The sequence below is a fragment of the Cervus elaphus genome, chromosome 24 (genome assembly GCF_910594005.1).
Source record: "Cervus elaphus chromosome 24, mCerEla1.1, whole genome shotgun sequence".
In the NCBI taxonomy this organism is placed as follows: domain Eukaryota; kingdom Metazoa; phylum Chordata; class Mammalia; order Artiodactyla; family Cervidae; genus Cervus; species Cervus elaphus.
Window position 1 is genome coordinate 41,362,858 of NC_057838.1, and position 14,632 is coordinate 41,377,489.

The 14,632-nt window shown below is 44.7% G+C and overlaps 1 long non-coding RNA gene across 1 annotated transcript in view; it reads left to right on the forward strand.

Annotated features, from left to right (window-relative positions):
- The window catches only part of LOC122683272, a 230,958-nt gene extending 216,782 nt beyond the window's left edge, over positions 1-14,176 (forward strand). The window contains exon 3 of the long non-coding RNA XR_006337666.1: positions 14,114-14,176. This is a non-coding gene — a long non-coding RNA (uncharacterized LOC122683272). The remainder of the gene's footprint in view (positions 1-14,113) is intronic.
- The last annotated feature ends 456 nt before the right edge of the window (positions 14,177-14,632 follow it).

Sequence of the window (14,632 nt, forward strand, 5' to 3'; positions counted from 1 at the left end):
TCTCTTCCCTGCCAGTCCCAAACTCACTACTTTCCAAATATACTATTTCACCATTAGTCCCCAACATCGAGGGGAATCAAGAAACACTTGCACAGATAGATGAATCTGTATAGCTCCTCACCTGAGAAATACTGTCTTGGTTGATTCAGGACTCTGTAACAAAATGTCAGAGACTGAGTGACTTTGACAACAAATAATTACTTCTCACAGTTCTGGAGGATTGGAGGTTCAAGATCAAGGTGCTGGTTGCTGCAGTTCGTGATAAAAGTGCTTTTCATGGTTTGCAGATGGCCACCTGCTTGCTGTGTCCTCACATGACAGAGAGAGAGAGCCCTAGTCTCTTCCTCTTTTTATAAGACATTAATCCTGTCATGACCCACCTTCATGACCTCATAACTCAGTTACCTCCCAAAAGTCCTACCTCCTAGCACCATCATGTTAGGGATCAGAGTTTCAGCCTATGAATTTGAAGGGGATGCATTTGGCCCATAACAATGTGGCTGGACTGCATTGTCTGTTCATTTTTTTTTTAATGTAAGTGAAATTAATAGTGTAAGATAGAATTTCCCAGGCTCTGGCTCCATACCTCCAAAAGCTGAGTGAATAGGGCAGCACAGTACTGGGGTCCAGGTCTTACTCCTTCGACAGCTCATTTCCCACACGCACCTCCTGCATCCATGGGGGGGGGGTGGGTGGGGACGGTGGCACTAGCCCAGGAGGCAGGATCTCTGTGAAATCTAGGCGCCCAGATGTTTTCACCTGGATGCTCAGCGTGCTGTTCTGAGGATCGCCACCCAGGCTATCTGCCTGCTTCCTGCACAGAGACACTTCATTCCTGGCCTCTGGCCCTGCCATCGGTTTGCTGTCAGCTTCGCCATTGATTTTAAATTTTATTATCGGCTTTTAGAGCACTCGAGGACCCGAGGCTTTCCTTCACCATCAATTCGCTTGTTCACAGCCGAGGGAATAAGCTTTACCATCTTCATTCCCTGGCGGGTGACCAGCCCCTCTATCTTGCTCTTGGAGCTATCCTTGGCTTGCTGTGGGTCAAGTCTTGGAGACTGTGTTCACTTCCCCAGACATCTGTGGTGTGGAGACACCTCGTTCCAAGCCAGATTGAAAGCTCTGTCTGTTCACCATGACCGAGTGACAAGAGCTCACTTGTACTGAGTGCACAGCCTTTGTCTGCTACGTTGCTAACCTCTTGGCACACCACATCTCATTTCATCTTCCAGAAGTCCTGAGGAATACATGATTTATCACCAGTTTACAAACAGGGAAACTGAGACTCATAAAGGCACAGCAGCTTAGTGACTATAGAAGCATACCAATAACCTCTTCAACAGTGCTTGTCAAACTCACTACCCAAGATGTTCTGTGACTGTGCATGCGTAACATACAGCTCAGGCCATGGGAAACACACCCCACAGGCTCAAATTCAACACCCAAACTGGTCTGTGTCATGATCAATGACACAAGTCAGTGATCACATGCTGAAATGTCTTGGTAGCCTTAGATCATGCTAAAAGTTTCTCATCATGGCTCCTCAGTTCTGTACTTACCTTTCACCAACTGGTACCCAAGGATTCTCAGACCTGCTCCAGCCAGTGGCCCACACTTGCGTGGCACTGCTCCCGTGGACCTGGAACATCTCCTCCTGAGATGTAGCCCTGTAGGAATTGTTTCTGTAGCCAAAGGTGGGAAGGAAAGGGTCATCCTTGTCGCATGGGGTTCTAGCTTGTTCCTGCCCTACCGGCTCCACTCCTTTCTGTCCTCATCACAGCCGCTGCAGGAGTAAGCTGTGTCTGCAGGCTAACTGCCCTCCTTGGACTGCAGAGAAGATAGCCACCTGAAACTCTGAGCTGGAAACTCTAGGTCAGCACAGTGCTTCCTACTTCTAGAAGCTCAGGGATGGGACAGAACCTGTTTTTTTAACAGCCTTGGCCTTCTGATCTGCTCTTCCTCCTCTTCCCTCTCTCTTCCTGTGCTCTCTCTCTCCTTCCCCATTGTGTAGTGGCCTAAATTTTTCTCCATGAAACACGTGTCTGTCAGTATGAGATCCCAGGGCAGGCCTGAGAGCCAACACAGCAGAGCACAATAAATCCTGTGTCTGGGTACCTGGGCAGGTGGCACGTGCCAGCAGCCTGGAGCTAAAAACGCAGCCAGATCTTCTGGGGGAGTGGGTTCTTTTCGTGGCCTTGCCAGCATCCCCAGCAGGCTGGGAGCACTGCTAACTCACACTCTGTGTGAGTGCTAACAGAATAGGAAGGGAGGAAACCTTTTGAAGGCTAACATTTTTCACAGTGCAGTAATCACAGGGAGCTTGTCATTCCCCCAGGCGGGAGGCACGTGTTTAATTTATACACCCTGGCCGTCAGGTTTTGAAGTTCGCACTGGCTCTTCTGTGCCTTCCGGGGTTCAGAGGATCAGATGGGCGCCACCCCGATGGGCATGGCCACGTGGACCCAGGGCTACTCAGGACCAGTACGTAGGGGTCCTCAGCAGTTCCTCACTACCACCAATCCCCTCTCCTAATAAGTCATTTAGCCTCTTAAACCTGAGTTCCTTATGTGTCAAATGGAGTTGATAAAAGTTAACTAGTTTTCAGGGACTTGGTGAGGATTCAAGGAGGTAGTCCGTGTGAGAGTCTGGGACCTAGCACCCAGTAAGGACATGATGAACGTTAGCTCTGTTTTGCTGTCATCATTGTCTATTATTTACAGGTGAGATCTAGAAAAAGTCATCAAACTCCCCGAAGTCACATGACCAGTAGGAAGTAAAGCCAGGATTTAAACCCAGATATTCTGACTGCCAATCCTAGGTGCTTAGCCAATGTGCTTTATTACTGTGTATAGACTGTGTTATAGAATTGTTGATAATGAGTCTACAAATCCCTCAAGCACCAAGATTGTGTCTTAATTTTTAAAAAAATGAAGTATAGCTTATGTGGGGCTTCCCTGGTGGCTCAGTGGTAAAGAATCCACCTGCAATACAGGAGACCCGGGTTCAATCACTGGGTCGGGAAGATCCCCTGGAGAAGGGAATGGCAACCCACTCCAGTATTCTTGCCTGGAGAATCCCATGGACAGAGGAGCATGAGGGGCTATATAAACCACAGAGTTGCAAAGTCAGGCACAACTGAGGTGACTGAGCACGCATACATGCATAGCTTATTTACAATATTGTGTTAGCTACATAGATGTACAGCATAGTGAGCCAGTATTTTTGCAGATTATATTCCTTTATAGGTTATTATAAGATGATGGGTATTATTCCCTGTACTGTACAGTATGTCCTTGTTGCTTATTTGTGCTATATATAGTAGCTTGTATCTCTTAATCTCATACCCTTAGTTTTTCCCTTTCCCCTTTTTCTCTTCCCTTTTGGTAATCACAAGCTTGTTTTCTGTATCTATGAGTCTGTTTCTGTTTTGGATATACATTCATTTGTTTTTTTTTTTTTTAAGATTTCACATATAAGTAATATGTTAAAGGATTTGACTTATTTCACTAAGCATAATATTCTCTTGGTCCATCCACATTACTGCAAATAGCAGTATTTCATACTTTTTTTTGGCTGAGTAGTATTCTGTAGTATATATCTGCCACATCTTCTTAATCCAATTGTCTGTTGATGGGCACTTGGGACAGCATTAGAACATACTTCCCGGGGTAATGTGGGAATTAAGTGGAGTCCCAACCTAAAGATGAAGAAACTGAAGCTCTGAGAAGTTAATGTGCCCAAGGTTATACAGACAGTAAATTAGAGAAAAGAGTTTTGACTTCCAACAGTATGACTCCAGAATTCAAGTTCCCAACCATTATATTTGTCAAGATTCTCCAGAGAAACAGAACCAATAGGATGTGTATATACATATGGAGACAGACTGATTTAATGGAATTGGTCCATGTGACTGTGGAGGTACAAATCTGAAACCTGAAAGGTAGACTAGCAGGCTAGAAACACAGTGAAGGGCTGTGGTCCAAGTCTAAAAGTAATCTGCCGGCAGAATTCCTTCTTGCTTGTATACACACACACACACACACACACACACACACACACACACCTGGAGAAGGAAATGGCAACCCACTTCAATATTCTTGCCTGGAGAATTCCATGCACAGAGCAGCTTGGAGAGCTACAGTCCATGGGGTTGCAAACAGTCAGACACAACTTAGTGACTAAACCACCACCACCATACATATAAAACACTGAGAATGATGCCTAGCCCACAATAAGCACTGTGCTAAGCATTAAACTGCCTGGTCAGGGCTCTATATCCAGTGTCTGGAACTAGGAGCACACACAATAGGAGCTGAATACGTGTTTGTTGACTGACTTGACTCCCTCTAGTGCTCTTTGTCATGTTTCAGGCCAAAGATGTTTAGCACTAAAAATCTTAGGACACATCTAACTCCCTCATCCTCGTACGTGATTCCTCCCATAAGCAGCTGAGCCCAGAGTCCTGGAGTTATATCTCATTTCAGGCACACTTAATAGGGCTACTTGGGCAACCCAAACTCTGCTCAAATGCCACACCTGGATACGTGCCACATTCTCTTCTCTTCACCCCACTCCCCTTTCCCACAGTATCCAAAATGGCAGTCATACACAGCACAATGGTTTTGGGGAGATCTTTGCATCTAGAAATGCAAGCAGGGCAGGGTAGCCTCCTTCTCCTCAAATACAATTAACTGTGGTGTTTAAACTCTCTCAGAAAGCTCCCCATCGACCAGGAATTTTGTGACTTAATTCCACTCCATTAATATTCAATAGTGAAAACTAAGCCAATTAACTGTTACCAAACCTGCTTAATGCCAACCTGAAGGTGAAAAGTTGGCCCTCCTAGCTGTGTTTCTACAGAACTGTACCTACAGGTGTTTCTGAGCTAATGAGAGTTTAAGAAGAAAAAAAAGGAATTAGGAAATAGTCAAACAATAGGAGCCCCAGTCTTATAAGTTTTCTCCATGGGTGGTTTGCTTAGGAAACCACATAGGAGTTTCCAATTAAAGGAGTATTAGAAGAGTACATCCATAAATTTCAGAGCCAGCCTTAATTTTCTTGTTTGAAAACTGCCAGGGAAGAGAGTGGATTGCAAATATATGAAATATGACCAAATGAGACTTAATGAATTCTAAGTTTATTCACTGAAGTATTTAACTATCCAAGCCATCAAGTGGGGATAATAAATTTGAGTGTGTCATAAGACTGGCCCACTTTAATTCACATTTATAAAATGAGCTATAAATAAAGGGCCTGATTCAGTGCTTAATTTTTAGAGATACATTAACTCTTAATTCCTGTGCCTCCATGATGCCGAGCAATGGAAGAAAATGAAAGAACACGGTGAGATCAGAAGGAAGGTGACAGTTCTAATACTTGGGTCAAAGGGCAGAGGACTAGCCTTGACAATTCAGCATCTCTCATCAGGACACATACCTCTTCCCTTGTCCCCAAAGTCAAGTTAAAACCTAAGTTAAGCACCTGGGAAGGAGGAGAAGGCTGATTTGCTGGGGTAATGATGGAGAGTTTAATAAAGAAGACGCTGTTTACAAAGATGAGGGCAGGGTTAAAGGCAATCAGCAAAACATGGCAAATCACTATGGGGCCCTTTCCCCACCTCTAGATCTGAAGAAAGCTACTAGAACTACTCTACTATGGGGTCTCTCAACTACCTACCCCTAAGGGATCTTCAAGCCTGGAGTCAAAGGTCAGTAAACTCAGAAACATACAATATAGTTTCAGGTATTGATAAGTGAAATGATGAAAAATAAGGCAGGAAAGGAGTTCTAAACAAGTGGGGGAAAGGTGGGGAGAGACTTCTTGAGCAAAGTGGATAGCGAAAGCAGCTCAGGAATGGTGATGTGTAATCTGAGACTGCAGTCAGAAGAAGCCAGCCAGAGGAGGGCAAAGCATTCCTGCTGCCAAGAACCTGAGGGGCACCAACTGGGCAGGCTTGAGGGTCAGAGAGAAGCCCCGAGAAGCTAGAAAGTGATGAATGAGGTCAAGAGTGAGACAAAGCCTTCTAGACTCTCAGATGCCTTGGGTTATGTTCTAGCTGTGACAAATAATAAATGAGAAGATTTAGGCAAGGGAGTGGAGTGATCTGATTGACATTCTCCCATCCAAGTAGTAACCAGGCCTGATCCTGCTTAGCTTCCGAGATCAGACGAGATCGGGCATGTTCAGGGTGGTATGGACATAGACCTGATTGACATTCTGAGTGACACTCTGATTGCTGTGAAGGGGATACAAGAAAGCAGAGATAATAAGACTGGTTACAAAGTAACTGCCCAGTAGCAGATGAAGATGGCTTGTACCATCTTTGTGGGAGGACCAGAAACAAAGAATGGTGTTGGGTCTGAGGTCCATTCCATCTACCTACTCATACTGCAGTTAGTGGGACAGGGCAAGGGGCCTCCCAGGGCTCGAGACAGTCACTACCCAAGAATAAAAGTAGTTTAAAAAAAAAAAAAGAACTTTTTGGCATAGTGTCCTAAAGTTTCTATATGCATTTACTACTTTTGAAATTGGAAGAACATTTTTAAAAATTTAAAACATCTACTGAAGGAAAGAACTTGGTAAGGGAGCAGTTGACTTTAATATATATAGAAGAAGAAGAAAATACATAGGAACTTTGGTAGATCATAGGATCAATGTGGAGTGGGAGATGGCTTTTGCAGAAAGTAATGAAATTTTTGATTGCATAATTAGAAAAATGGTATCTAGGATGAGCAGGGTGATTCTTTGCGCACCTTGAGGGGATGGCTGTCTTATCCATGTGTTTGTCCCCCGTTCATAGGTGCATACTACCTGGTACCTAAAAAGCTTGGAAAATATGATTTTGTGATATAATAAGAAATATATTTTCCCCTTGGGTCTTGACACAGAGCTCTTAAATAGCTTGAAATTTTGAAGCATGGAGACTCCCCACCTTTGAGTTTCTGTCTGGGGGTTTCTTTGGCTTCCCATGGTGTGTCAGCTTACCTTCTACAAAGACTACACCTGCCCCTTGGTATCTTAATGGCAGACATTGACCATGTTTTGTACATAAGCCTTTTTGCCAGTTCTGAACAAATTTTTTACCCATGCACAGTGAAAATGCTGTGTATCAGTTATTCACTATTATCCCAGGATTTTTAGTTTGTTCCTAACTGTTATACCAAAGTTAGGATCTTTGCTGGGATTCTGTTACAACTTTTGAACTAAATTACTATTGGAAGCTGGGCTAGGTATTTATATTGGTCAGGCCACTTTCTTTTCAAGAGACAGAATCACAGTTTAAGGAAGCTTAAGCTCAGTGGTTCACACAAGTGGAAATTCTAGGGATAGATGGTTATGGCTTCAGGCCCGGCTGCATCCAGAGACTCAAAAGGCATCATCAGGGCTTTTCCCCTCTGCCCTTCTCTTGAATGCTTCTCATCACATAGCCAGTATAGTAAATTTGTTCTGTCTGCTTAGCTAAACTGAAACTATATTTTCCATAGTTCTTTTCTGTCCATAGTTCCAGGTTAGTATGAACCACAGACTTTTTGTATGAGATTTGGAATTGGAACTAGAGTGTCATTCACATTTCTTTTTATGCTTGGAAGGCCAGTGCAGGCCATGAGGCGCTGCTGTGGCTTGCTTATGCTGCCACTTGCCTGTTTGCTCACCTTGTGGGGCTGGGCTCGTAGGTCTCCAACTTCTGCTGCAGCTTCACTTTCCTTACTCCCAGGCCAAGTGCTTTTTTAGCTCCATGAGGAGCCAGCTTCTCCTCCAGCTTACTTCCATCATCGAAGTGGATGACTTGGAGGTCGGGTGAGACCAATGTGGGTCCTAGTCTCGCTGCATGAATTTCTGCCCATCCTCACAGAATTCAGTTTATCTTTGCTTCCCCTACTTTATGCCCATCTTACCTTCTCAACAACCTGCCCCACAGACCTCGGCTTCCTGCCCTTGACCCAGAAAGAACACTTTCCTATAGACTATTGAACCACTCTTACAACTACAAGAGGCCAAACCATTGTAGCAAATCACCCCCAAATATATATCTTCTATAGGTTCTGCTTTTCTGAGCAAACTCTGACACAGCAGGAAAGGCAGCCATCATATGCACAAAGTCCTCACCTGTACAGACTTAGCACTGAGCAAACTATTATGGTATCTCCAGCCAGAAAAAAAAAAAAAAATCCAGGGAGGACTCAGAATAGAGGCATTTTGACTCATGGATTCATTCCTGCATCTACCATTGTGGTTCAGGAAGGGACAAGAGGTTCACCAAAGCCTGAGACTGATTCCCACCTTTGTGGCTAAAAAGAAAAGAAGGCAGTAAACTTCACCCAACACACACAGAAGATTATCATCAGGGAAAAAAGAACTGGGTCCTTGGAAGGAGGAGGAAAGCGTGACAGGCAGGCAGAAGCACATGTCCATAATACCCTTCCTGCCTTCTTGTTTTGGGTGGTGTTGTGTTTACTTGGAAAAGAAGAAATAAGATACAGTTAACTGAAAAGCAGTAGTTACTTTGCCCAGCACTGAGCTTAGCACTTGCTATATATTATCTCCTTTTCATCCTCACATAACTCTAGGAGGAAACCGAAGCTCAGGGAGGTACAACAACCTGCCCAAATTCCCCAGCTGAGGAGTCCAAGGGCTCGAACTTGAACTCAGGTCTGTCTGCCTGTGCTCTTGGTTATTTCAGTGTCCTGCTCATATACCCAGAAATTGTACTGTGTTTAACAGTGAACACATTCTCTCTCTGTTATATTTGCCTAACCTTGGTGATTTTGTAAAAAACGACCAGCCAGCTGAAAAAGGAAAACAAACAAACAAAGATAACCAAAAACAAAGCAACTGCTTCTTTCTCCCAGGCTACAGAAGTAAACGATACTGCCAGTGGGAAATAGTTGGTTTGCTGCCGTGTAATTCTCAGCAGTGTTTGGCAAGACAACTCAAGTGTTAGAAACTTTTGGGGGGGTGGGTGTAGGCAGAGGGAAGAATCTTCATTTTAACAACCCAGAAAGGTTGGGAATTTTTTAGATGTTGGCAAAGAAAGTTGCCACTATCTGAATGCAGTTGCAACATCACTGTGTTATTAAGTGTTTAGGATATGCAACTTTTTGTGACAATGGAAGAAAGCTTTCAGACTGATATTTCATTAGCAGATTTTGAGATGAACTGGAGAGTAACAAAGGTTTAGGTTCTAACTGTGTGTATTCTGTGGAGTAGAATTGAGTAAGAGCTCAGGGGGAATGTGGGCAGTCTGTGAGTTTGACGAAAGGTGGAGGGTAGTTTCTGCTTTTCTGTGCCACTGAAGGTTCCAGTCCTCTCTAGGAAACTTAAGATTCTGCCCCTTTGCATAACAAAAGGGGAAAGGTGCTTATAACCCAAAGTGCTTTTTTACATAACTAGAAATATTAGTTGGGCACCTGAAAGATGTTCAGGATTATTTAATGCACCAAATAAATGTCTGACTATATGTCTTCTCAGCTGGAATTTGCAACTTTCACACCAAAGGAAGTTGAACTAGAAAGGTCCAGGCAGAAAGTGCTAGAAGGGTAGGAGACTTTTCCATTTCTACTCATTTCTCCTCTGCACTTTTAGCTGGAGAAGCCAGACAGCCCTGGGCTGAGGCTGAGTGGCAGCTATCTGAGCAATAAAATGATGCCACACTTTTACAGGTGTCCTGTTATCTAAAACAAATTCTGCATGACCATGGTGTTTTCCTGTCTTGGATCATAATCTTCTCTGGGAATATAAACTCTGAGCTATATAGCTCAAGCACTGTTTAGCTGGTTCACACTCTCACCATGGCTTCAGAGCCCCTCAAATCCTTTTTTTTTTTTTTTTTTTACTGGAGGGTGTTTACTGGAGGGGATTTGTCATTGGGAGCAGGCAGTTATTTGAGTTTAGGCTAATCTAAAAACCAAAAAGGATGAGGGGAACTCAAGAAATCCCATATTACCAAACATCCTTTTACACATGAAAGCAGAACAGAACAGGAGATGAGAAGCTACTGCTCCCAGTTCCTGCGTCCCTCCCAGGTTTTGCTTCTCTGTTGTGATCCTCTCAGTTCTTGTTGCTCCAGGAGCAGACTTGGAATGATGATCTGAACACAGGGAGTTGATTTAGGAGATGGTTTCAGGAAGCACCAACTAGAGCAGAGGAGTAAGCCAGGGAAAGGAAGGAAGCCAAGAAAGAATGTGTTAGCACGCAATCATGTGGACCAGGGAACTGAATTCCCCTGGGACGTGGGTGCCAGGGGAGAGCACCCCGTTTCCCTCCATCATTCATTGGTTGAGGGCTGCTCCCAGTTTTTTTGGAACTTATAGCTTGTCACTGGCAGAATCAGGACCTTGGGTTCCAGGACGCCTCTCAGGCAAGAAAATGCAAAGGGTGGCAGTGGATGGCCTGCAGGGCTTCCTGCATTGGTCAATGTGAGGGACACGGCAGCAATAGCAATTACCGCTTCTGAGTCTACTGTTGCGGGGAGGAGCGAGCCTCCATCTTGCTTACCCACCTCTCTTGTGGCCATTGGCCCCTCGCCCCTTTTTTGGCTGTGGACAGAAGCTGACTCTCCCCAGTCTACAGAGATGCCCTGAGAAATTCTTTCTCCAAGCCTTGCTGAGGACAGACAGTTAATTATTCACCAACCACTTAGTTCTGCCAATAACAGTCTCCTTGGCAACCTACAGCCCAGTGTAACAGAAATGAAATACGTTGAAAAAATATATATGGGTTTGAAGACATAGGTAAAGGCTCTTTCTTACCTTTTTCATAAAAATGCCTTTAATTTATATTTGACTTTTGAACACTAATTAAACATAACGGAGTTTCCAGTGCCGTTATTAAGAAGTCCTTACCACATCCGTCCCTTGCCGCTCTAGATCCGTTTGGGGGATGTGTGTTTCTAGGAGACAGGCAAGGATGCTCCCTTCCAGCTGAGGTGCCTGCTTCTTTTTATAGCAAATGATGACTGCCATGTGATGACCCCCAAAGAGCCCTCCACTGCTAATGACAAGCCTTGACTGGCTTCAGCAACAATACTCACTTGTGGTGTGACCTTGGACATGTCACTTACCCTCTCTGGGCCTCAATGGTCTCATCTTTGAAAGCCATAAACTGATGCCACACTCTTAGAGATCTTTAGATCTCTCTGATCTAAAATAAATTCTGCGTGACTGTGATTTTTTTTTCTGCCTTGGGTCAGACCTTTCTCTGGGAATGTTTACAGGGGGAAAATTGTCATTCTCTCTCCTTCCCTTTAAGATCTCAGTGTGATAGCTAAGAACGAAAGCCCCTGCCCACACTTCCTTCTGCTGCAGTGCCGGGAAAAGAGCGAGGCTCCAGGCCCAGCTCTGCTGTTTTGTCAGCTGTGTGAGTTGGAATGTCAGCTAACCTAACAGAACCTCTCTTTCCTCATCTGAAAGATGGGGTACATAATTGTACCAACATCTTAAGAGTTATTGGAAACATTTAAAGGAGATAATCTTTGTAAAGCTGCTCAGAAAATATTGCTTTCAAAGGAAAAGAGAGGATTTCCGTTTCTCGGGATCCTCTCCTTTTTGTCTCTCTCCTCTGTCTCCCCACACCAGGTCCCAGGAGTTGGTCTCCTGGAACTCTGGGAATTTTTTAATCTCCTCTAGTGATTCTCAAACCTCTAAAGTTCAACTTGATGATCTTATTACATTTATCGTTCGTTTCTAATAAGCAGAGGAAGACAGGCTCACTGTTGAGGAGATAAGTAAATAAACAAAACCAAAAGATACAGAAATAAGGAGATGGAGGACACACAATCCTACAGTCCATCAACAACCATAGTAAATAGACGTATGTTTCTGTTTACTGTTTTTTGGAGGGATGGGGGTACATGATTAAGCCCATATAGTATACAGATTTTTGTGTCCTGCCTCTTGCCTTTAACATTATCATGCACTCATTTTACTCCATCATAAAAACTTCTTGATGATGATCTACTGTGGGTAGCTACTATTATTTACCTAACTATTTCTCCATTGTTGGATGTTTAAAATATCCAATATTTTATATTGTTGGATACTTAACATATCCAAAATATTGATATTTTCCCCATTAAAAATAGAGCACAGAACTCAGTCACAGATCTCCCAGCTTGCCCTCTTTTTTTCAGTCCCCTCAAGCCCTCCATGGCAATCGTGTCACTGGCATTTCTATGAAGAAAGCTTCTGCAAACCCAGCACAGCTGTAGAAGCAAATTCACTTCATTGCTCTCCACTTTCCCCTTCTGTGCCCTCTGGCCAGTCCTGGTGGCTTTGGAGAAGCTTTCCTGCCCCTGTACGTGGATAGTCATAACTCTTCCTTCTTTCCTGTCCTGCGAGTATTGGCAACGCCTTTCTGGAACTCAGCACAACTGCCTGGGCCGGAGGTGGGCATGTGAGTCAGGCCTGGCCCACCCTGGTCCGGCAACCAACCAGCAATGGCGATTGGTCCAAGAACTAGTGACAGGAACTTGGAGGTCCAATCAGAATCCTCCCCTGGGAAGAATGACAGATTCTGAGACCACACACGGCAGCTGTGTCGTCTTGTCTCCCTTTTAATGAGGAGGGCTTGGCAGAAGGCAGCCTGAGAGAATGCAGAAAACAGAGGTGGCCAGTGGGAGAGCAGGGCTTGGGGGCAGGACACAACAGCTCTAACCCTGAGTCCTGCCTGCGACTCACCTCACACTTAGCCTTGGGGGATCTGCCTTAGGCCTGAGGGACCACCACTGGCTCCTTCCCTGCAGCCTGAGCCAGCGCCCTTCCTCTTTGCTTATAGCAGTTTGAGTGAGGGTTCAGCTCCTTACACGGGGAGTCCTGACTGCTGCTTTCCTCAGCGTGGCCTTCCCAGAGGCTGTCCAATAGTGACGTCTTTCAGGAGAGTTCAAACGCAGGCCTCCATGAGACTTGGCAACAGCTGCCCATTCCTCTTTCTGGACTTCCTCAGAAAAAAAAAAAAAAAGAGGAACCTGTGTAAATGAGTCGGGACCCCCAGAATCCCCCTGCATCAAACCAAATATCTCCCCATCAACATAGGCTCATGGCGACACGAGACTTCAGCCATAGAAACTATTAATGCCCCAGACATAGACAAGACGGGCCCAGAAAATGTAAGCCTGATTTCTGAGAACTCACTGAAATACCACAGACAGGAGAGAAGACAATTAGAAGCAGATAAAGCTTTTTATTTTCATATACGTTTCCTTATTTTTAAAGTGTGAGTTTCTCCCCCATTTGCTCTTAGACTGCTGTTAACCTTTTTCGTCATTGGATAAGAAGGAAATAAAGGGCTATTTTTGGAGGCATGATGCATAGGAAAATTCTCTGAAAGTGATTTCTCATCCTCTCCATTCAAAATGAGGCACGTGGCTCTGAAAGGTTACTTGGGGTGTGAGAAACAGGCTCTTTTTTTTTTTTTTTTTTTTGGCAAGAATTGGGCTGACATCAAGAAAAGCTTTATACATGTGAAAAACTTGGGGAATTGCTATTCTTTTTGTTTTGCCAAGTGGATTCATGAAGGAAAGAGAGGTTCAAACAGAAATCCCCCTCAGCAGGACCTCTCTTATGTCTGGGAAGCATAGGGGATGTTCTCAACATATTTGGCATCTAAATCCCTGCAGGAGTTGGGATGCAATTCAGCTTTCCTGCCTCCTCCACTGGGCTCTTTGGGTGATTCTGAAAAGGCTTGTCCACCGTCAGCGCACCAGCCACGTAGTTGACATGACGGCCTCCAGAGGGCGCCATTCTTTCCATATGATCCCATCTCCTCCAGTGTTGAAAGTTCCAAGTTAGATTATCTACTGCCTCCAAATGCCTAACCTATAAAGATCTTTGTGAACTCTTTTTTAAAATGCAAATATTTGAAGAGAGGAAAAGCATGTTTTGATTAGTAATGAAATCCTTAGAGCCAGGAAACGCAAACCACATTGAGTCCTGCCTATGAGGTTTTTCATAGATCATGCCCCTTATTACCAGCCTGTCCTTGTCCCCAGCCTGACAGGGTGAAACTGACACCCCGTGAGGTAAAATGACTTGCCTAAAAGTCTCAGAGCTTAGGAAGTGGCCCAGCTGAGATTTAAGTGTAGGACCACCTGACTCCACAGCTCTTTTCTTTGCAGGTTGACAGCTAGACCCTGCAGAAAGGGGAACAGAAGAGGCCAGTGTTGCTGTTTCCGAGGTGAGTGGAAGCTGCTGCCTGGATTGGCCAGGCCTGGGGAAGGGAGGCTGCCAGGAGAGCCAGGAGTGTGTTGAGCCTCAACGAGCAAGGGGTGGATGGAGATCGAGGCCACCTGCCTTTGCTCCTTGACGTGGGCACTGATGCCACGGTGGGTTGACCAAGGCCACAAACCTGGCTATTCTACACAGAACCAACACAGCAATGGTCGCAGTGCATGCCCAGTGACGGCCTGCTGCTGTTGGCAAGAGCATAGCTATGTTTTACTCTTTCATTGCCCTTCTTCCATTGGCAAATGCTAGCCTCCCTTTTTCTCTTCTTTTAATCAAAGAGAGGTCCTATTCATGAAACCCTCTGTCTAAGGCACCCTTCTATCTAGACTGTCGCTTTTTTTGGCTTCCAGGTTAGAAGGGACCCAAAATGTCCTGTTGTTGGTTGAGCTGTTAGAAAGACCTGCCTCTCA